Here is a 24,283-nt window from a genome sequence, read left to right on the forward strand (position 1 = left end):
CCTCAGAATCTATACCAGATCAAGCCTCTGAACAGGTTTTGGAGTGACAGAACCCACAAATGTTTAGAATTTAACAAATTTCTAGCAGAAGATATTTTGGAAGAAATTCAAGAAAGTTCTGTCTCAGTTGGGCAGGAGGGAAGCAGCCTAGTGCAGGTGCAGCGCATGGAGATCCTTGGTGAAAAGGCATCCATTTAGGGGAATCTACTGAAAGGCTCTTAGCAAAAATACAGCAGTATTGGCTATCACAGCTGTGATATCTCCATAACAACTACAGGAGACAAACAGTGAGCCCCTGAACACCAGCATAATGAGTGGGTTTAGGCCACAGCCACTCAGAAGAGGAAAGAAGCCAGCAGCACTGGAGTAAGGACAGTGTGAAGCCATTGTTGCCTATAGAGGACGTTTGGGACAATCTCCACTTTGCCTAAGAGCAGACTTCAATCTTTAAAAGGAGCAAAAAAGAGAAATTAGCTCTGACTATAGATAGCTTTTTATGGAGAGAGGGAAGAACAGATCTCAAATTCTAAGTACAATAAAGGTACTATGTCTCCAGATCAGGGCTCAAAGGCTGATATGATCTGGACTCTAACTCAAAAGACTCTCTTGGAAGAATTTAAAAAGCATCTTAAAAGAGAAAAGAAAAATGGAGAAAGGAAATGAGACCTTTGCAGGAGAGTTTGGAACAGAAAATAAAGAAAATATCTCAAGAAAACTCCTTAAAAATATATTTAGCTGGGGCAGCTAAATAAAATACATTTAGCTGGCTATGTGATCCTGGGAAAGTCACTTAACCCCAATTGCCTCAGCAAAAAGAAAAAAAAAAAAGATTTGGTTAAATGGAAGAAGAAAACAAATACTTGAAAAACAATAGGACAAATAAAAAAAAATCCAATGCACAAAACAATTCATTTAAAAGTTCAATGGGCTAAAGGCAAAAGAAGGTTAAAATAAAGCTAACTGAAGAAAATAATTCAATAAATATTAGAATTGAAAAAAATGGAAGTAAATGACTTAGTGAGACACCAAGAATCAGTCAAACAAAAAAAAATGAAAAATAGAAGAAAATATAAAATATTTCATCAGGGAAAAAAAAAAAGATTTGAAAAATAGATCCAATAATTATTGGACTACCTGAAAAACATGATTTTAAAAAAAGAGAGAATAGATAACATCTTTTTTTGTTTTTTTTTTTTTTTTTTTTTTTTTAGAGAATACTTCCTAATTTTATTTATTTATTTTTTATTTATTTTTCCAAATCATCCCCTCCCTCCCTCCACTCCCTCCCCCCGATGACAGGTAATCCCATACATTTTACATGTGTTACAATATAACCTAGATACAATATATGTTTGTAAATACCATTTTCTTGTTGCACATTAATTATTAGCTTCCGAAGGTATAAGTAACCTGGGTAGATAGACAGTAGTGCTAACAATTTACATTCACTTCCCAGTGTTCCTTCTCTGGGTGCAGTTATTTCTGTCCATCATTGATCAACCGGAAGTAAGTTGGATCTTCTTTATGTTGAAGATTTCCACTTCCATCAGAATACATCCTCATACAGTATTGTTGTTGAAGTGTATAGTGATCATCTGGTTCTGCTCATTTCACTCAGCATCAGTTGATTTAAGTCTCTCCAGGCCTCTCTGAATTCCTCCTGCTGGTCATTTCTTACAGAGCAATAATATATTATAACCTTCATATACCACACTTTACCCAACCATTCTCCAATTGATGGACATCCATTCAACTTCCAGTTTCTAGCTACAACAAAAAGAGCTGCCATAAACATTTTGGCACATACAGGTCCCTTTCTGCTCTTTAGTATTTCTTTGGGATATAGGCCCAGTAGTAGTACTGCTAGGTCAAAGGGTATGCACAGTTTGACAACTTTTTGGGCATAGTTCCAAATTGCTCTCCAGAATGGCTGGATTCTTTCACAACTCCACCAACAATGTATCAGAGTCCCAGTTTTCCCACATCCCCTCCAACATTCATCATTATTTGTTCCTGTCATCTTAGCCAATCTGACAGGTGTATAAGTGGTATCTCAGAGTTGTCTTAATTTGCATTTCTCTGATCAGTAGTGATTTGGAACACTCTTTCATATGAGTGGAAATAGTTTCAATTTCATCATCTGAGAATTGTCTGTTCATATCCCTTGACCATTTATCAATTGGAGAATGGTTTGGTTTCCTATCAATCAGGGTCAGTTCTCTATATATTTTGGAAATGAGACCTTTGTCAGAACCTTTACTTTTAAAAATATTTTCCCAATTTGTTACTTCCCTTCTAATCTTGTTTGCATTAGTATTGTTTGTACAGAAACTTTTTAGTTTGATGTAATCAAAATCTTCTATTTTGTGATCAATAATGATCTCTAGTTCTCCTCTGGTCATAAATTCCTTCCTCCTCCACAGATCTGAGAGGTAGACTATTCTCTGTTGCTCTAATCTATTTATTATCTCATTCTTTATGCCTAAGTCATGGACCCATTTTGATCTTATCTTGGTATATGCTGTTAAGTGTGGATCCATATCTAATTTCTGCCATACTAATTTCCAGTTTTCCCAACAGTTTTTTCCAAATAATGAATTTTTGTCCCTAATGTTTGTATCTTTGGGTTTGTCAAAGATTATATTGCTATAGATGTACCCTTTTTTGTCCTTTGTATCTAATCTGTTCCACTGATCTACCGTTGTATTTCTTAGCCAGTACCAAATGGTTTTGGTGACTGCTGCTATATAATATAGCTTTAGATCAGGTACACTTAGACCACCTTCCTCTGACTTTTTTTTCATTAGTTCCCTTGCAATTCTCGACCTTTTATTCTTCCATATGAATTTTGTTGTTATTTTTTCTAGGTCATTGAAATAATTTCTTGGGAGTCTGACTGGTATAGCACTAAATAAATAGATTAGTTTGGGGAGTATTGTCATCTTGATTATATTCGCTCGGCCTATCCAAGAGCACTGAATGTCTTTCCAATTATTTAAATCTGACTTTATTTTTGTGGCAAGTGTTTTGTAATTTTTCTCATATAATTCCTGACTATTCTTTGGTAGATGGATTCCCAAATACTTTATACTCCCAACATTTGTTTGGAATGGAATTTCTCTTTGTATCTCTTGCTGTTACATTTTGTTGGTGATATATAAGAATGCTGAGGATTTATGTGGATTTATTTTGTATCCTGCCACTTTGCTAAAATTCTGAATTATTTCTAATAGCTTTTTAGCAGAGTCTTTGGGGTTCTCTAAGTATACCATCATGTCATCTGCAAAGAGTGATAGTTTGATTTCCTCATTTCCTACTCTAATTCCTTGAATCTCTTTCTCAGCTCTTATTGCCGAGGCTAGCGTTTCTAGTACTATATTGAATAGTAATGGTGATAATGGGCAACCTTGTTTCACTCCTGATCTTACTGGGAAAGGTTGCAGTTTATTTCTATTGCATATTATGCTTACTGACAGTCTTAAATATATGCTCCTGATTATTCTAAGGAATAATCCATTTATTCCTATACTCTCAAGAGTTTTTAGTAGGAATGGATGTTGGATTTTGTCAAATGCTTTTTCTGCATCTATTGAGATGATCATATGTTTTTTATTAATTTGATTATTAATATGGTCAATTATGATAATAGTTTTCCTAATATTAAACCAGCCCTGCATTCCTGGTATGAATCCTACTTGATCAACTTCTGCTTTTGCTTGATCTGAGATAAGGATAGCTGCCCCTGCTTTTTTGGCTTTACCTGAAGCATAATAGATTCTGCTCCAACCTTTTACCTTTACTCTATATGTATCTCCCTGCTTTAAGTGTGTTTCCTGTAAACAACATATTGTAGGGTTCTGATTTTTGATCCAGTCTGCTATCCGTCTCCGTTTGATGGGAGTGTTCATCCCATTCACATTTACAGTTAAAATTACTAATTCTGTATTTCCTGCCATCATATTATCCACAGATTATGCTTTTTCCCTTGACCTCCCTGAACCCCTTCCCCAATATTTAATTTATAGACCCCCCTTGGAACACGCAGCCCTCCCTTTTTTTTTTTTTTTAGTATCCCTCCCCCCTCCCTCCATGTCCCTTCCCTTATTCTCCTTTTCCTTTTCCCTTTTCCTCTCCCCCCTTTTAATGAGGTGAGAAAGAATTCTCTGAAAAACAAATATGACAATTATTTACTCTTTGAGCCTCTTCTGATGAGAGTAAGATTTACACAATGATTCTCCCCCTCTCTAAGTTCCCTCAGATATAGTGTATTTTCTATGCCTCTTCCTGGGATGTAGTTTCCCTCTTTTTATCACTGCCTCCCCTTTTTCTGATACTACCCCCTTTCCTTTACTACACCCCCTCCTTTTTTTTTTCTTTTATATCATTAAAATCAAATTATCCATGCGTACCTTCTATATATCCACAACAGAGATACAGTTCTCAAGGGTTCTGTGTACCTTTTTCTGTTTCTCTTCAGTCTTGTGGATGTAGATCAAATTTTTTGTTTAAGTCTGGTTTTTTTCTTAGAAACATATGGAATTCCTCTATTTCATTGAATGACCATCTTCTTCCATGGAAAAAGATGCTAAACTTAGCTGGGTAGTTTATTCTTGGTTGCAATCCTTGATCTTTTGCCTTTCAGAATATTAGGTTCCAGGCCCTTCTATCTTTTAATGTGGAGGCAGCCAGATCTTGTGTGACCCTTATTGTGGCACCTTGGTATTTAAATTGTTTTTTTTCTAGCTGCTTGCAGGATTTTCTCCTTTGTGTGGTAATTCTGCAGCTTAGCCACAATATTCCGTGGTGTTCTTTTTTTAGGGTCTATTTCAGAAGGAGTTCGGTGAATTTTTTCAACATCTACTTTCACCTCTGTGTCTATTATCTCTGGACAGTTCTCTTTTATAATTTCCTGTAAAATAGAATCTAGGCTCTTTTTTTGGTCATAGTTTTCTGGAAGTCCAATGATCCGTAGATTATCTCTCCTAGATCTATTTTCCAGGTCTATAGATTTTCCCAGTAAGTATTTGACGTTATTCTCCAGCTTCTCATTTTTTTTTTTTGTTTGTTTTGTTTGACTGATTCTTGGGTTCTCAATGAATCATTCATTTCTATTTGTTCCATCCTGAATTTTAAGGAGTTATTTTCTTCATTCACAGTTTTTAGTTCCTTTTGTAAATGCCCAATTTTGTTTTTAAATGAGTTATTTTGTTCTATTGAATTTTTTTCCATTTTCCTAATTTTTTTTTGAGAATTATTTTCTTTTTCCAATTCAGAAATCCTATTATCTTGAGACTTTTTTATCTTCTCCAATTCAGAAATCCTACTTTCCTGTGATTTTTTTACCTTTTCTAATTCACTAATTTTGTTTCCCTGCATCTCCTGTGGATTCTTTATTTTTTCCAACTCCAATTTCAGAACGTTGTTATTCTCTATCATAGCTTCTCTTTCCTTTCCCCATTTTTCTTCAAACTCTCTTAACTTTTTAATAGTCTCTTCAAGGAGAGAGTTATGTGATGGGGGGCAGGAATCGTTCCCCTTTAGGTTGTTATCTGCTGACTCTCTGCTGTTAACTTCCTCGGCATTGGATACCCATTCTTTCTCTGTGTAGAAGGAATCTATAGTTTTTCTTAGCTTTTTGCTCATACTTAAAAATCTTTTGGGGTCTGTCCCTGGGGTAGGAAATTATTTATTTATTTCTTGACCAGCTTCCTCCCAGACCAGATGGATGCAGTGGCTCCTGTGCCTGAGCTAAAAGAGAGCTCTGGGAGAGAGTTCCCCACCCCCTCCCTGGAAGTGCCTCACAGGTGACTAGCACTACTGTGTTTTGAGGGCGCTGTGCTCTAGCGGCTTCCCTGAGGTTTAAGACTGAACAGTAAAGGCGACTCAAAGCCGAGCCTATGCATCCCGGTGGGTCATGGATGTCTGCAGCAGGTGACGTGAAAAGCCCCTGCACTCAAACTGGAAGTGTCTGCCAGAAACCGCGGTCCCTAGTTCAAAGGTTCTGCTTCTCTGGGACTTCCGTTCCACAGCCTTCAGGTGAGCCAGGCACTATGAGTTACCGCCCCGCCCACTTTTCAATCTCTTAACTACCCCCAGGTGAAAGCCTGGATTGCCTTTGCTGGCCACACCCACAGTGCCAAGATCTGCTGAGTCACCCCCGGGATCCGGGAAGATCCAATCTGGTTTAAAATTTTAAAGTGGCTTAGATTTCTCTTCTGAACTGCTGTATTAGAAGCAGAGAAGAGCTAACAGCCTGTGCCAGATTCTTCTATCTCAGTGGCTTCTCTGATCCCAGAGCCCTCCCCAGCGCAACCGGCGCAGTGTGCCACTACCCCACCGTCTGCCAATATGACAATACTATATAAATTAATCTACTTACTTAGTGCCATACCAATCAAACACCCCAAAAATTATTTTATAGAGATAGAAAAAATAGCAAAAGGTCAAGAATTTCAAGGGAATTAATTCAAAAGATGCAAATGAAGATTAAAAAACCCTTAAGGTCTGCCTTTAGGGTAAGGAGGTTATTAGCAGAACAGGGATATATAGAGAATAGCTGTCCTGCAAACATGCTGCAGCTACACTGCTGGGGAAGTGTCACTGCCCTGGGCAAAGCCCCCACTATGCAGAACAATGGCTGCCCTGGGACAAGCAGCTGAGCAGCAGAGGTGTCACTGCCCTTTGCAGAGCCCCTTGCTGTGGACTTTGGGTTGCTCAGCTGTGCTGTGGTCTGTGCTGAGTCACTTCCTGTGCTGGGAGGTGTGGCCAGGTCTTGTTAAGCTCTGGGGTTTTAGGGTACACTCTACCTTTGGCTTTTGTGTAACTTCTCTGCTGATCTACTGCTTTATAACTAAAGCAGAGCAGCCAACCTGTGGTAGAGTCCTCCCTGCAATTTCTCCACCAACAGAAACCACATCCTGCCCCCAGGGCACTCAGTGTGGGCTAGCCTCCATGTTCTGCTTCCCTGCCTGTGCTGGCCTCCTCCTGCCCAATCAACACAGACCTTTTCTGGCCATCTTCCAAGTTATCTTCAGTTGGTAATTTGTTGTACTCCCAATATTCATGGATTTTACCAATCAAGTACTATTTCTGAGGCTGAGTTAGGTAATTAGTAAGTGAGGGTAGAAGGGAGCTTAGAATGCAATGTGTGTCCTTTCCCCCATCTTGGCTTCACCCGCCTGCAACATACATTTTCAAGTATATATTAACTTTACTGTCTTTTTAAAGTCAAAAAAAATTTTTTTAAGAGATATCAGTTAACTTCTATGGACCTCAATTTCCTCTTTTGTAAAAATGAAGGCAGTTATGTGGCATGCTAGACAGAGAACCAAACCTGGAGTCAGAATACCTGAGTTCAAATCTGGTTTAAGATACTCATTAGTTATATCATTCTGGGTAAGACATTTAATCCTATTTGCCTCCATTTCCTCACTGTAAAATAAGTTGTGGAAAAAAATGGCAAATCACTCCAGTTTTTGCCAACAAAACCCCAAATGGGGTCATAAAGAATCAGATATGACTAAAACAAAATGACTAAAGAGCAACAAATATGCACTATATGACTTGTGTGGGCTTTTTCTGCTATAAATGTATGATTCATAATTATTGAAAAGGCCAGAATAATAATAATAGTAGAATTAAATTTTAAGCCAGAAGAGACATAGAGCTTTAGAGTGCAGCCATAATCATTTCAGATTTTAAATTACCCCATATTCTAAATCATGTGTGCCTTAATGTGTAAGGACTAAATCAAGTGAGGGAAGCTAGATTTAACAACAAAATCTCTGCTTATCAAGCAACTCCTGTAGAAGCTTTTCTTTAGAGGAAAAAACTGGGACAAGTTCAGTGGAACCACAACCTTTCCCTTCCAGCATTCTGTGTTCTGAAATTATGCAGGCTGTGGTACCAATCTATGGATATCTGTAGAGGGTTGGAACTCTGGAGAAGTATACTTGAAACAAGATGCTAATTCAGTGGAACTGAGTTCTCTAATTCAAATATATACTTAGTATTTATTATGGAGATGTAATGTTTCTCTAAGCTCACACATAATCAGTATGCTGTAATGTGCAATTACAATAAAGTATGTATAAGGGCTAAGAAGGACTGGAAGATAGATATTTTATCTTTGACCAGGATCATGGTGGCTCTCATGCCTCCTGCACTAAGATCAAAACTGGGCCAGAATAAAGAATTTAGACTCTACACTTGACCATTCTCGTGGTGTCTATCTTGCTGAGACCAAGCCCTTTGGGAGGACTTCTAGAAAGCTAGCCTGGACATCACAGATGTCCTAATTTCTTTCCATTCCAATTTGAAATTATCCAAGAAAGACCATAGGGTTGGGTTTAGTCTTCCCTCCACACTTACATATGGATCATGGAATTGGTTGATAGTCAAACTTCTACATTTCTCTAAAAACAGGAAAGTATATACACACACGCATACATACATTATATATATATATATATATATATATATATATATATATATATATATATATATATATATATATATATATATAGTTTTATTTGTCAATAAATAAATAAAACTGTCAATATACTTAAAAGACCCTTTTTATGACTTGGTAAGAAAAGTTTGAAGCTTGGAAAGAGTATGGGAAACATTCCCTAGAATGAAAGCTAATACAAAAACATTTGAATTACAGTCTTAACACTACTATCTTAAGTACCCCACATAGCATTTTGTAAATAAGTTTGTTGTGGGCCAGAACTCTGAAACAAGGATTCTTACAAGGTGTTAAGTCAGTAGAATTGATAAAGACAATGGTTATCTAGTTTAACATGGTGATTAATAGTTCTCTAGTTCACTACATGTTCTACAAGATTCACATCTATGATACTGTAATTATAAGAGAGCATATAAGCTGGAAGCCGCAGCCAGAGTCAGAGCTAGAGAAGACAATCAGACTGTAGGCAGGAGATCAAGCTCTGGAAGCCAAGCAGAGAGAGATTCACTTTCATCTTGATCAGCCTTGTGGTGGCTGGCCTGGCCTCCTGCATTTTCTCCACTGAAACCAAGTTCCCTCTGAAGGCCACAAGAAAGCTAGCTGAGCAGCAGGCTAAGGAGACAATAAAGACTTTTGGACTTTAACATCTGGCTATTCTTGTGGTGATTACTCTACTGAAAAGAAGGCTGCTCCCAGGACCTCCAGAAAACCACCAAGAACATCACATAAATTAACTGTTAAGCTTATGTTATTTTCCTTATTGTTGAGGTTAGTTTTCAGAGAAAATAATTACAAATTATGAAGTTCAAAGACTCTAGGGAGGTGGCTAAGGAGGACATGGACACAGGATGTGGTGGATGTGGTTTCCTTCCATCAAGTTATCTGTGACTAAATTACAGACATCATAAATTATCATCATCACCATCATCACCATGACTACCATTCCATCATTATTATTCTTGTCCATGTCTGCTCCAACCCATATGATTCTCATTCTGGGTTAAATGCTTAGTTTTTCCTTTGATTCTTTAAGCAATTCCCCCTCAAATATAACTTAGAAACACCAATCCATTTAATTCATTTTTGTTCTAAATAATGTTATTGGTCACTTCCCTAAAACCTTTAAATAGACTCTCTGCTATTCTGGACTAGACCATTAGCTACAAAAAGGGTTCCTCCCTACTAAAGCAATAAGAACAATGCACTCCTTATCTGTGCCAAAGTATTCCCATTTTAAACTTTCAGTTTTATTCTCTTTCAGTTTTTCCATTGAGTCACTTTAGAAGTAACTATCTTGTATAGTTGGGTAAGCAAGAGAAGTACCCCTCCCCAATGCTATACTTAACTTTTCTGACTAGTGCATATTTTCTATGCAGCTTGTCTCTTGAGTGGAGCATCCCTGGCTACTTCCAGGAAGAGTTGCTTAATGGTGAAGAGCTTTGAAATGAAATAACAATAAATTTAATTCCAAAATAGCAGAATGCATTAGAGCAGGTTGGCCACTGGATTAATAAAAATGGTCTAGACAGTAAAATTTAAAAAGAGTGACTCTAAACCCTGGCAATCTCTTTTAATTTGGCAAACATATCAGAACTCTGTGCCTCTCCCTCCTTCCCCTAGTAGTGATGATTATGATTGCACATAACAATGAGCCCACCTGTGCTTTAGATTAGCCATTAGTTTCATGTTCTGTCCTGTTTTTTACCTTGAACACAAGTATAGCAATCCTGAGAGATGGGTTTTTTGATACCAGTGCATACCTCCAGAATTCAAAAGTTTGTTGTTGTTGTTGTTGTTTTCTTACTCTTATGGTCTATCCTTGTGACAATGCTCTTTGAGGCTGCCACTCAGAAACTACAGAGCTAAAGGGAAGAAGTATCTATCTGACAGTTCCACAGGGTATTTCGTGTTTTAATGCTTTAAACAACAATCCCCTGCTAATTATGCATTGATGCTTCATATTTCTAGTCTTTGTCAATGTAGCTTTATTTTGTGATGGAGTATATACATGGCTTTTGTATTTTGAATATTTTCCTAGAAGAAAATCTATTAATTATCTGTGAGGAGATCCCAGATATGAGTCCAATCTGATTTTCCCTGAGGTTTCAGAGTAGAAGCAGAAAATACCAGAAGAAATGAGATAAAAAAATACTGACCTCTCTTTAGAAAACAGTCTACTTGAGAATTTACTTCAATCTATGTGGTGGGAAGTGAAAGTTATTTAGTGGAATGATTCATTTCAATCTCCTCTGGATGAATGAATTTTTAGTAGCATAATTTTTGTTAAGTTAGTGCCCAGTTCTTTCTTCCTATTGCATTGTAGAGGAAACATAACCAAAAGAATAGTAATGTGATATATGAGTCAGGAGGACTGTCTTTTACATATTCTGGCTGTGTGACTGAGTAAGTCATTCAACATCTAAATTCCCCAATGAAACTCTGAAATGAAAGCTTACACATCTGATTGCCTAAGTAAGAGTTCCCTAAACCAGTAACACCATAGAAATATAATTTTTCTGAGTTATTATTTTTAAAACATATATTTGTTCATTAACAAAAACAACACCTGGACTGTGGTCTCTGATATGGTTAGTAAAGGGAAAAACTATCCCTACACAGCTCTTAATACAAGGCTATTTACTCCCTCTTCTGATGATTCTAAAAACTGTTTAGAATCAAATGATGTTATAGCTAAAGCTAGAAGGGACTTAAGGATCCATCAAGCCCAAGGTAATTTAGAGAGTTTAAATGACTTCCCAATGTCACAGAAAGAAAAGTTAATTACTATGTTGTTTCAAATATTTTCACAAGTTCAAAACTATACGACATACAGCACTAGGTTTATATAGGCATAAAATGGTTACAAATGCCTGTCAGTCCCCTAACTTGCTTTACTTCAGTCTTTTGTTTCCTATACTAGTGTTTTATCAACAACAACAACAAAAAATTTAAATGTTGCATCATAGAACAAAAGTCCATTGAGCCAACATGTCAAATCATCTTGATTAGATATTTGCTTCTCATTAGACAAATTCTTTATATAATTTTTTTTCTGTTGCAATTGGATTGTTAATTTTCTGGAAATGTTTTCTTTAATGCTTTTACAATTTGGAAAACCAAGATAAAAGTATTCTAAACTATAATTTCATTTAAATGATTAAGCTACATTAAAAACATTTTATCCTTTTTAAAAGGGGATACAGTGACAATCTTATAATGCTATACTATTTTTCCTTTTTCCCAGAAAATTTTGTCAAATAGTGAGTTCTTACCATAAAAGTTAGAGTATGTGGGTTTATCAAATACTAGATTATTATAGTTATTGACTATAGTGTCTTGTGTACCTAACTTATTTTACTGATCCCCCACTCTATTTCTGACAGCTATGAAAGCTGTTTAGTTCTAAAAAAAGTAACCCAGCAAAAATTGGAAAATAGTATGGAAGAAACTAGTCATTGACTAATACCTAACACCCAATACCAAGATAAAATAGAAATTGGTTCATGATTTAAACATAAAGACTGACACATAATCAAATTAAGAGAAATAGGAATAGTCTACCTCTCAGATTTGTGAAGAAGGAAGGCATTTAGGGCCAAAAAAGAAATGGAAAACATTAGGAAATGCAAAATGGATAATTTTGATTATATTAAATTTAAAAGGTCTTGTACAAACAAAACTAATGCAGACAAGATTAGAAGGGAAGTGGAAAATTGCAAAAACAAAATTTACATCCAAGGGATGTGATAAAGGGCTCATTTAAAAATATATAGAGAGAATTAGTCAATTAGTCAAATTTATAAGAATATAGGCCATTCTCCAATTTATAAATGGTCAAAGGATATAAACAGACAATTTTCAGATGAAGAAATTAAAATCATTTCTAGTCATATGAAACATTCTCTAAATCACTCTGCTAGAGAAATGTAAATTAAACCAACTCTGAGGTAGCAATAAACATCTCTCAAATTGGCTAAGATCTGATCATCTTTCCCGAAAAGATGATGATAAATGTTGGAGGAGGTATGGGAAAATGAGGCACTAATATATTGTTGGTGGAGTTGTGAAATGATCCATCTCTTCTGGAGAACAACTTGGAACAATGCCCAAAGGACTATCAAACTGTGTATACCTTTTGATCCAACAATGCTGGATCTGTATTCCAAAGAAATTATAAAAAAGAGAAAAGAGATCACAAAAAAGTGCAAAAATATTTGTAGCAGCCCTTTATTGTAGTAGAAAGGGATTGGGAACTAAGTAGATGCCTGTCAGTTGGGGAATGGATGAACAAGTTATGGCATATGAATGTTTTCTAATATTGTTCTATAAAAAATAATTAGCAAGATGATTTCAGAGAGCCCTGGAGAGACTAACATGAATTAATGCTAAGTGAAGTGAGTGGAACCAAGAGCACATTGTACACATCAACAACAACATTATATGATGATCAGTTCTGATGGATTTGGCTCTTTTCAACAATGAGGTGATTCAGGCCAATTGCAATAGGCCTATTATGGAGATAGCCATCTATATCCAGAGAGAGGACTTTGGGGACTGAATATGTGTCACAACATAGTATTTTCACCTTTTTGTCATTGTTTCCTTGTGTATTTTTTTTCTTTCTCACTATTTTTCCTTTTTGATCAGATTTTTCTTGTGCAGCATGATAAATATGGATAAATATGTATAAAATAATTGCACATGTTTAACATATAATGAATTAGTTGCTTCTAGGGGAAGAATGGGGGAAAGGGAAGGAGAAAAATTTGGAACACAAGGTTTTGCAGGAGTGAATGTTGAAAATTGTCTTTGCATATATTTTTAAAATAAAAAGCTATTATTTAAAAATAACCTAGCCATTATTATAATTATTAGATCATATTATAATTATTGCTGAGTATCTGAATTTACTTCTCCTGTATGGAATACAATAATGTTTTTCAGTTCATTTCTTTAATGAAAGTGGCAACTCCTTTTCAATGCTCTTTGAAATTAAAATCTTTATTTGAGAAAACTGAAAGAAACAAATTGAGGGTCCTATACCTTTTTTTAAAAATATGCAAATAAAATACTCATTGTGGATGTTGCTGGTTTGCATATAAAGAATATGAGAGTCCTGAGTAGATAGCATAAAGGCAATCTAGTACCATGATGAAGAAAATATTAAGCTTGAAACCACAAGTTAATAAGTTCTTTATCTACAATCCACATAGCACAAATGAATGAATTTTAAAAAACGCTAAATACTTATGTCTTGTTGAACACTATGCTAAATATTGCAGAAAAATGAGATAATCTCTGATCTCAACGAGGACAACATATATTGAAGTTTGGTGTCCAAGAACAGGCGTTTGATTAACAATGTCCTAAGCATGGTGTGGTGTCATAGAGAATTTGAGTCAATATCCCAGTTCTGACTTGAGTACAATTTCAGATTTAGAAAATGGTGGGGGATGGGGAGATTGTCAGACATAAGAAGCATTATATGACTGTAGCAGAATCAATATTAGTACGATATCTAGTTGGACAAGAAGATGTGAAGCAAAACTAGTGTGCTCTTTCTACAATGGAATATAAATGATATATTGAACAATTAATACGTTGTGGACTCTTGAGAGTTTTAGAGAGTAAAAGAATTCTCTCAGAGGGCTGTAGTTGGAAAGGGCTAGTAGTCTAGTATGGCCAGACTCAGGCAATGGCTGGAGTAGAAATGTGTGTAATTGAATTGTATAAAAGCAAATGAAAATTTCCCCAATTTTATGAAAAATGAAAGGGATACTGTTCTATCCACAGCCTGTTTTGAACTTTACCAATTTGAAATAATCTCCATTGATTCTACCACACTGCTTCTACTGCCTATTCCTCAGTGTTGCCTTAAAAACAAGAAATTAAAGAAGCAGAACTGAAGAGGACAGAATCTCCAGAGATAATAAATAATGGAGAACTGGCCTCCCTTTTTACAATACAAACACTTTCTTTTTCTCCTCCTACAAAAGATTGGCTTTAAAGAACTTAAGTTGAAGATTCCATAAGTTTGACCTTAAAGGTTTAGGTGGAGATCCAATAGTCTCTAGGGTACTAAATATTTTATATTAATCTATTTTCTACTTCAACCTCAATATTTCCTTTACTTATTCCAGCAGCCCTACTATATATAATGAATTGGAGAACCTAGCACTCTAAGGAATTATTCAAGAGATTTTTTTTAAATGCTAGCCTAACTTTGGCCTATCAAGATAGGATTATTGGATCTCTTAATCCAAGTGTTTTTAACCTGCATTTGTGTCATAGACCTCTTTTGGCTGCTAATGAAGCCTATGAATCTCTTCTCAGTAAAATTAAATACACAGGATTATTAAGGAAACAATTTACTTTGAAATAGTTATATATACATACATATAATATACATGTTATAGTATATTCAATTTTGATTTTTATTTGATGTCTTCCTTATTCTATGTGTCTCAAGTTTCTTCTTGAAAATGTATTCATGACATATAGATGTGAGACCTCTTTATATTCTATCTGCCTTTTTAGTCTCTCTTATTTGTTGCACTTGAATCATGATCCCAATATTTTTTTTTACTATGTTCTCTGATATCTATCTTTTAGGCAAAATTACTATTTTGAATTATTTAAAATGTCTCTGCTTCATCTCACAAGATGGGTATAAAACATAATTATTTTCATTCAATTAAAGTTAACATGAAAAGCATTAGCCAAATACTTATATACAGACAGCAGTTCATGATGTTCTTTTCTTCAAATATTTATCATTAATATTACAAAGTGAAATTATTAAGTATCTCCTAAAATAAGCTTTCATTTTCTTTATGTTTATAGAATCACAATGAAATCAATTTTGCCAGAACTCATGAACCATCACACGTTTACTTGTAATTTACTTTTTTTTCTGGTTTTATTTATATAAAGAATGTTAAGATTGATTTGTCTGAGTTTTATTAGTAGTTTGCTCATTCACTGGTTATTGGAAAGGAACCTCATATTCAAGAATACAAATAGTAAAGTTGATGTTTATTGCTATGGGGGAAAACAGTTCAAATTTTATTTCCACTGTTGCATTTTCCAGCCTACCTCTTTTTTGTTTTCTTTCATGAAAACTATTATCTATATCTGTTTTTAATCTGTATCTATATATCTATATCTCTATCTCTATTTCAATATTTATCGATATCCATATCCATGTCTTTGTCTATGTCCATGTCTATATCTATTGTCTATGTCTATTCAGACCTATATATGTATATATATTATACAGATATACATATATATTTACAAATTCACAAAATTACAAGTTTACATATACATAGATAACTAATGGCTTAATAAATATAGCATTAGACATAAATGTAGGAAAATCTGACTTCACATCTGTTCTGAGATATTTATTAGCTGTGTAACCTTGGACAAATCATTTAATCTCTACCTGCCTCAGCTTCCTTATCTGTAGAATAGGGATAATAAAATCACTACATCCCAGGGTTTTTTTGAAGCTCAGATGAGATATTTGCAAAACATTTTGGAAACTTAAAGTGCTATGTTATTGTTATTATTATATAATTTAAAACATCACTTGTTCTTATTGTTCTCCTGAGTCCTTATATGTCCCTGCTGAAAATATTTAATTTTTGCATCCTGACAAACTAATGTCATCATGAAACATATATTGAGCTCCTACTATGTGGAACAAACTAACATATGACAAGATAAAGTTGCTTTAGCAAAAAAATGCTTTTTCTTTTCTCCCAATTGAGCAAGCAACGTGACTAAGTGGCCTTACTACAAATAGTTTTTAATCATTTTGAAACAGAGGAAACTCTTAAATGTGAGTCTGTTTTTAAAAAAGAAGATGAAAGTTGGGTGAATCTGTATTTTTCATGTGCAAGCAATAAAAATATGACACCCTCCTCAATCTACTCAGATGGTCACAAGGGTCCTATTCCTTCTTGACAGGCACATGTAGCACTCATTTCAATTAATGGAAGTTATAGGGGGATGAAAACAATATATACCCCAATATTCTTTCCCTACTAAAGTGTCCCTTTCAAGTGGAGGAACATTTTTCATTTTAATCATGTTGCTCTCTGCAGTCTACAAGAGCTATTTGACACAGGCTTTAAAGCTGAAAATAAAGTGCACCCTAACTGTGTTATTTTAACAAACTTTATTCCTTTAAGCAGAAGGGCTAAAAGGTTTGCAGTGCAATTCGTTCTTATTTTTAATAGATTCTGAGCACACTTTAATAGATCTCTTCCTTTTCCCGAGCTCAGCACCTCCACAGCACTTTGTAAAGTAGGCAGCATGAACTCTTAGCAGGTTTCTCCTTCATTAGGCATTTAAAACCACCATTACGTGATTCATTGGTGCATTTCAATTTGACACATGAAACACCTGGTACTTAACATGTCTTTATTAAATAGACTTCTATGTATACCTAACTAATTATCACTAAGGGTATTCCTTTCCTAACTATTTTAAGTTCTTTTCCTAGAATTAAAACAGGGCAACAAGTAAAGATGTATGTGGCTAATTATTAAAGGTTGTCTTTTTCCATGGGGAATCTAATATGATCCTCTGAAATGTAAACACTTTTACTGAGACATGGATTAGGCATATGTTGGTCAGGACACATTTCAAAGAGTATCAAAGTCCTGTGTACAAATGACATTCATTTCCCATATATGGAAATCTAGAGGGAACTGAACTGAAGAATTAACTAAATTATAATGAACCAGTAGAAAAAAGTTCAATGTTAGTTCTGAGAGCTTCTAACAGGATTAACTGAATTGTATCTTTTAACAGGAAACATATATGTATACACACACACACACACACACATACATATATACACTATGCTAACAGAAAAGGGAGAAGAGAGCAGGCCTGGTAAGTGGCCAGAAAGTTACCCTAACCCCACCATTATTCCCTTCTTACCATCATGAACTGAAAAGAGGCAGCACAGAATCCTCTAAAAATCAATAAATCAGCTATACCAAATTTGTGTTTGTTTTTCCCCCCACTTGGCCCAAATATTTGTTATGAAAATAGAAAAACAACAAATGAATGTGGTTGCTGTACTTCCTCAAGATTTGAAACAGCCTTTAATATTTTTTGCAAATCTTACTTTACTGTGATTCTAAAGGAAAGTTATGGAATAACAAGAAAAGGAAGGAAAATCTAGTTAGTTATTTTTAACAAAAATAATATTTATGACATTACTATTTAGGATTGTTAGTTATTTTTTCTGGTTGAATGATTCTAAATGATTCTTCAGAATGGGATTTATGGTGAAAAAAGGAGAAATGACAATATTATGTATCTCTCTCTCTCTCTCTCTCTCTCTCTCTCTCTCTCTCTCTCTCTCTCTCTCTATATATATATATATATATGTGTGTGTGTGTGTATGTGTGTGTGTGTGTGTAGACACATATAGAATAATTTACATATATATATAAATGATCATGGTACAGAACGAAAGAAACAAAATAATAATAACAGTAAAAGAAATACTCTGTAGTCTTTTCATTGTGAGAGAATTCCCAGAAAGGACAAGATTCAGTGTAACAGTGGAAAGAGCCTGATAGAAGGCTTGGGTAAAATCTTGCCTTGGACAATTACTATGTGAACATAGGCATATCATGTAAATCTCTATGAACCCCAGATACCTAATCTATAGACTATTAGATTAAATATGGAATCCTATATCACCATTTATTTACTAGACATCTATATGTCTCTCTTTCTTTCTGTATTTCATATATATACATATACACATATATGGAATTTTTATGTATGATATTTATCTCTATTTCTTTGATCAAAACCTGAAAGAAAGTTCTAATTGATTCTCAGAGTTAAGAACAATAAAAAATTTATAAGAACTTTTGTCTACTGATGAATAATATTTACCCTATCATGTTGAACTTGTAAAGTTAGCTTGCCTGATTAGGAATGAACAGAAATGATTTTTTGAATAAACATGTGCAACAAAGTTTAGAGAGGTCTGGTTGTCCAAATTATACAAGCTGAACATTGTTTTAGTGATAATCACATGTAACTTCACTAACAAAAGTTGAACTAACAGTAAAATGAAGCTCTTGGGAATGTGCTTGAGATAATTATTGAAATGCATGAAAGGTCTTGATCATTAAAAGAGCCTACACATCATATTTCAAGAAGTTATCAAGGAAAACATTCCTATATTCTAGAACAGGGGTGGATCATAAAAAGCCAGCAAAATTATTTGCATAATCAACTGCAGATTATCATGGGCTGAAAACTAGGTAGAATAAACTTCTACTTGCTTAAATTCTTTAAGTTTATAATTCTGTTTGGCCCACAAATGATGTTGTAAATATTCAAATTTCCCTTGGCAGAAAAACAGTTCCCCACCTTTTTTTTTTAGAATGAAAGGGTAAAATAGAAATTTAAAGGATCCATTGAATACCTCTTGAAAGAGATCCCAAAATGAAAACTCTGAGGAATAGTATAGTAAAATTCTAGAGCTCCCAACTCAAAAAAATACTACATGCAGCCAAAAAATGAAAAAAATAAAGCAAACAATGTAGACATCATGGTTTAACAGTCAGAAAAACAGATTATTTTATAGAGGAAGAATAACTAAGGCAGTCAGAGTTAAATGATTTTACCCAGAGTCACACAGATAGTAAGTATCTGAGAACAGATTTGAAATAAATTCCAGGCCCAAAACTCTATTCACTGTACCATATAGTTGCTCAGAATAAAAAAAAAAATCAACCTATAGGAATCAACATTTCTATATACTACCAATAAAGTCTAGAATTGAGTTAGAAAGACAAATTTCATTTTAAATTAATTGTAGACTATATAAAATACTCAAGAGTCTATTTGCCAAATTAAATCCAAGAATGATATGCACAAAATTACAAAACACTTTTCACACAAATAAACTCACATCAAACCATATAGGTAAAACCTAAATAAATACTTTTATGAATATAAATTAGAGATGATGAATAGGTTTCAGGGATTTGATATCATAGAGTGTCTGAAGAGTTATGGACAGAGGTTGACAATACTTTACACATATCAGCAACAAAAAAGCATTCCAAAGAAAAAAGAACAAGAAAGAAAATGACTTTATGATATTTTACAAGTGGATGAAGAAAGAAGGAAAGCCAAAGGTAAAAGAGAAAGGAAATATCCAACTGAATGAAGAATTTCAAAGAATAACAAGTAGAGAAAGATTTTTTTTTTAATGAGCAATGCAAAAAACAGAAGAAAACAACAGAATGCGAAAGAACAGATATCTCAAGAAAACTAGGGATATGAAAGGAAATTCCACACAAAAATGGGCATGATAATAGCCAAAATAGTAGGGATTTAACAGAAGCAGGAGAAGTGACAAGAATACACAAAAAATCTTTACATCACCAATAACCACAATGGTTTGGTGACTGATCTAAAGGCAGAAATCCTGGACAAAGAAGACTTTAGAAAGCATTGCTAACAATAAGGTCAGTGGAAATGATGAAATTCCAGCTGAGCTATTTAAAATCCTATAAGATGATACTGTTAAACTGCTTCACTCAATATACCAATAAATTTGTAAAAGATAATAATGGGCATTTTATTGGAAAATATCAATTTATATCCCAATCCTAAGGAAGGGAAATGCAAGGAATATTCAAATTACTGAACAATTGCACTCATTTCACACACTAGCAAGTTCATGCTTAAGATTCTTTAATCCAGGCTTCAGCAATATGTCAACTGTTAATTATAAGAAGAAAAGGTTAAATTTTAAAAAGGCAGAAGAACTCGCCAACATTTGCAGGTTTGTGGACAAAGCAAAAAAGTTCCAAAAAATTTATTTTTGCTTCATTGATTTTTTTAAAGCCTTTGACTGTGTGAATCATAACAAAGTATGGCAAGTCCTCAAAGAGATGGTAGCATCCAGATTATTTTGTTTCCTGAAGAACCTTTATTCAGTCCAAGAAACATTTAAAACTAGAACATGGAAAAATTGATGGTTTTTTTAATTGAAAAAAAGAGTATGACAAGGCTGTTTAAGTTACATTATTTATTTAACTTATAGTGTACATCATGCCAGGCTGAACAATTCTAATGCTGGAACTATGGTTGCTGGGAGAAATATCAACAATCTCAGATATACCACTGTGATGATACTACTATGATGAAAGAGATGAAAAGGAATTGAGAAGCCTCTTAAAGAAACTGAAAGAGGAAAATGTAAAAGCTGGCTTGAAGCTTATCTCCCTCCAAAACAAGATCTTGGCAAATGGTCCCATCAATTCCTGGAAAATAGAGAAGTACAAATGGAAGCAGTGTGAGTCTCAAATATCACTGCAGATGGCAACTCCAAGCATGAAACTAAAAAAATACTTGCTCCTTGGAAGGAAAGTTATGGCAAATTTAGATAGCATACCAAAAAAAAAAAAAAAAGCCAGACATCACCTTGCCAAAAAAGGTACATATAGTCAAAATTATAGTTTTTCAGGTATCAATAGAAAAGCCCCTGATTTTGAGGAGATGGCCACAGCAGAGGATGAGATGGATGATAGTATGGAAATAATGAGCATGAACCTGGGCAGACTTTAAGACACAAGGGAGCAAAGAAGGGGCTAATCTTCTATTGAGTTCAAGGAGTGATTTAAAGTCAGATGTGACTGAACAACTGAACAATATACACAATTATTCATACTGATGATATCTCAAGACCTATGGTAGTGAGTAGGGATAATGCATTTCCTCACAATAGAGTTTTCTCTAAGTACTCAGAAATTTGACTGGAGCAGCGTAATGCTTCTTTGGGAACCCAGAACTATTAATTTGAAAGGAGGTTAGGTTAAGTAGACTTGTAGCCCAGCAAATGAAAATGGACATGCCAATGTGATCTTGCATTAGATTTTCCCCTACTCACTGATTAGTAGGAAACTGGGAAGTGGAGTGGGAAAGTAGGTTTAGTAAATAAATAGGTTAAGTAAGTATTCATGGCAACTCAATTAGTTGGCTTTTCTATATAAATTGCTTTTTATCTTTCTGTATTGTTACAAAGTCTCAGTTCCTTTCTACCAGCATGGGGGACAAATATGGTTCATTGTTTTCTCTCACCTTCATCTTTCCCAATAGTTTCTCTTCATTGTAGCTCCATGGCTTCTCTGCAGAAGGCAATGCCTTTCAAAGTCAAAACTACTACAATTTGGAGAATTTTAGATTATTCTTTAGTGTGTTGTCTAATCTCCATGGCAACACCTACAGGAGAAGGAGATGTATGTAATATGTATGTATGTATATGTGTGTGAGACACAGATATAAATACACATGCATATATAATTCTATACGTATGTGGCTATATGTAAATTATATATGGATTACATATGTAAATTATATATATATGTCTGTATATATATAATATATATGTGCATATGTGTGTATATCTATCTATATATCTATCTATAGTTAGATAGATATAATTAAATTCCAGCAGTCGTGTGTGTCTGATTTTTGTGGTTTTATATATTCATCTAACCATAGTCTTCTCATCCCAGTTCTCCTGCCTTCTCATTATCCTGCTGAATCTCCAGCTTATCAAATATGCATGTATATATATATAAAGATATATATACATATATGTATATATGTATATACATATATACACACACACACACACACACATATATATATATATATATATAATATGTATATATATTGTTATTGTCGCAGTAGTTTCCTTACCTCAAAGAAAAATAAGTTTTCTGCTCACTTTCATTTCATTCATTCTTTTTCAGGGAAATAGATATGCAATGTCCTTTTGCAAAAAGCAAAAAGAAGTTTTCTTTTTTCTCCATTTCTTATTCTTTATCCCTTGAAAGATTCTCTAGAATCTATTATCAGATTTCAATTGTAGATGGCTAGACGAACATAATGAGATAAGAGTACAAAGTGTTCTCTTTCTCAAAACTTGTTCTAGAGAGAAGATGGGGTAAGATGGCTAATCCTTTTATTGGAATTTTCCCATCTTTGTTATTTATGTTGTCAATTTGCCCTCCTTTTAGACCTTTTAAACCTTTGTTTAAGTTGTGCTTTTTTCAAATGCCCGCCACATCTCCCATTAGAGTGGGAGTCAGCATCCTCTGCTGTAGATGCTGCTGTCCTACAGATCCAAACTCCTCAAATGTGACTTTTTCATTCCCTTCTTACCTCTTAGGAGTTATTTTCATGATTTCTCCCAATATTTTATCCTTATTTTTACTATCTCAGACACAAAAGATAATTGATATCGTTTTCATTTTCTTTCATTATAATGTCTGGGCTAGCTCCCTGGAGGGCCTCAGGATCAGTCAGAACTAGGATCAATCAAAGTCCTTGGCCTTTAGCAGAAGTGAAGGAAGCAGGCAAATGGCTTGCCAAAAGTTGTATCCTGGATTCTGGAGTCCAGAGTCTCCAGCTTCTTTCCTCCTCGTCCTGCATCCAAGTGACCCTGACTTCTCCCCCTCAGCCCTCCAATCCTTGCCTATGATTATCTCACCACCACACATTCAGCAAGTGTCAATCATGAGGAGACATTACCATATGTATATGCTTATAGAGCCATTATCTCACATTGAATAGATAATTAGCCTTATGTGCTCTGCTCTCTAATTCAAACACACCTTTTCAGAGTTTCATCCCTCTACATTTCATCTTGTCCTAATAAATGATTATTTTTTTTAAATTTATTTTATTTAAAAAAACAGAATATGAAAAGAAATACAAAACAAAATGAAACAAAACAAAAGAGAACACTGTCATGTGCCCAGCAGAACATCAGAGTAGATTTAAAATACATAACAGATTATCAGTTAAAGAATGGTAGAATTTTATATCCTTGTAAATTGTTCTTTTGTTCTCTCCTGTGCATCATTTTTTACTTTATTCTTTTTCCCCCTTTCATTCTGCCCCCCCCCCAAGCAGGCTATAGTTAAGAAGTATTTATTTATATATACATATGTAGATATATACATACTCCTACATACACACACACTACACTCTGCCATACATACACACATATCTTTCCTATCCCTGCTGACCCTTTACTTTAATTTACTCTCTTCCCCTACAGGAATCCCTCCCTTGTCTTCTTTCTTTACCCTTTGCTTCCCCATCTGCCTATCCTTCTCTTCTTAATTCTTTATAGATTTTATAGGGTGCTATACTTCATGGTATACATATAGTGTTACCTATTTAACTAAATGCCAATGTGAGTAGGTTTTCAAAACTATGGGCCTTCCTCTCCCTCTATGTATATTCTTCCTCTGCACCTCTTTTGTATAATATAATTACCATTTTTTATTAAACCCTGTTCCAATCTTTCTTTTGAGCTATTGTTGATGTCAATGATAAACATATGGTATACATTTCCCATGTAAAAAATAAAAATAAAAAAACAAAACATAAACAATTTGTCCATGTTGAGTTCCTTGAATTTGATTTTTAATATTAGCTCTTATATATAAAATTTTCTATTAATATGATACTCTGTGATACTCTCTTCCTGATTTTACCCTTTAATATATTTTTACACATTAAATAATTAATATTCTCTTTGCCTTTTCATTGCCATTCATTTTTTAAATGACACAATTACTAACATCAAAAATAAGAATTGAAATCAAATCATCTGGATTCTAACACCTTATGAATTTCTCTGCATCTAATGCTCTACTTTAAAAAAAAAATATTTCATTATCACAACCATTTTCCTACAGGCCATCACACTTTCAGAGGTTCTGATTTTGAACATTTAAC

General features: G+C 34.3%; 1 long non-coding RNA gene across 1 annotated transcript; it reads right to left on the reverse strand.

Annotated features, from left to right (window-relative positions):
* Positions 1 to 20,540: 20,540 nt before the first annotated feature.
* LOC141546557 (uncharacterized) lies at positions 20,541 to 21,686 on the reverse strand. The gene is made up of 2 exons (XR_012483333.1): positions 21,608 to 21,686; positions 20,541 to 20,790 (listed from the first exon to the last, which is right to left on the reverse strand). It is a non-coding gene; the product is annotated as an uncharacterized LOC141546557 (long non-coding RNA).
* Between the last annotated feature and the right edge of the window lie 2,597 nt (positions 21,687 to 24,283).

This window comes from Sminthopsis crassicaudata, chromosome 6 (assembly GCF_048593235.1).
Source record: "Sminthopsis crassicaudata isolate SCR6 chromosome 6, ASM4859323v1, whole genome shotgun sequence".
Classification (NCBI taxonomy): domain Eukaryota; kingdom Metazoa; phylum Chordata; class Mammalia; order Dasyuromorphia; family Dasyuridae; genus Sminthopsis; species Sminthopsis crassicaudata.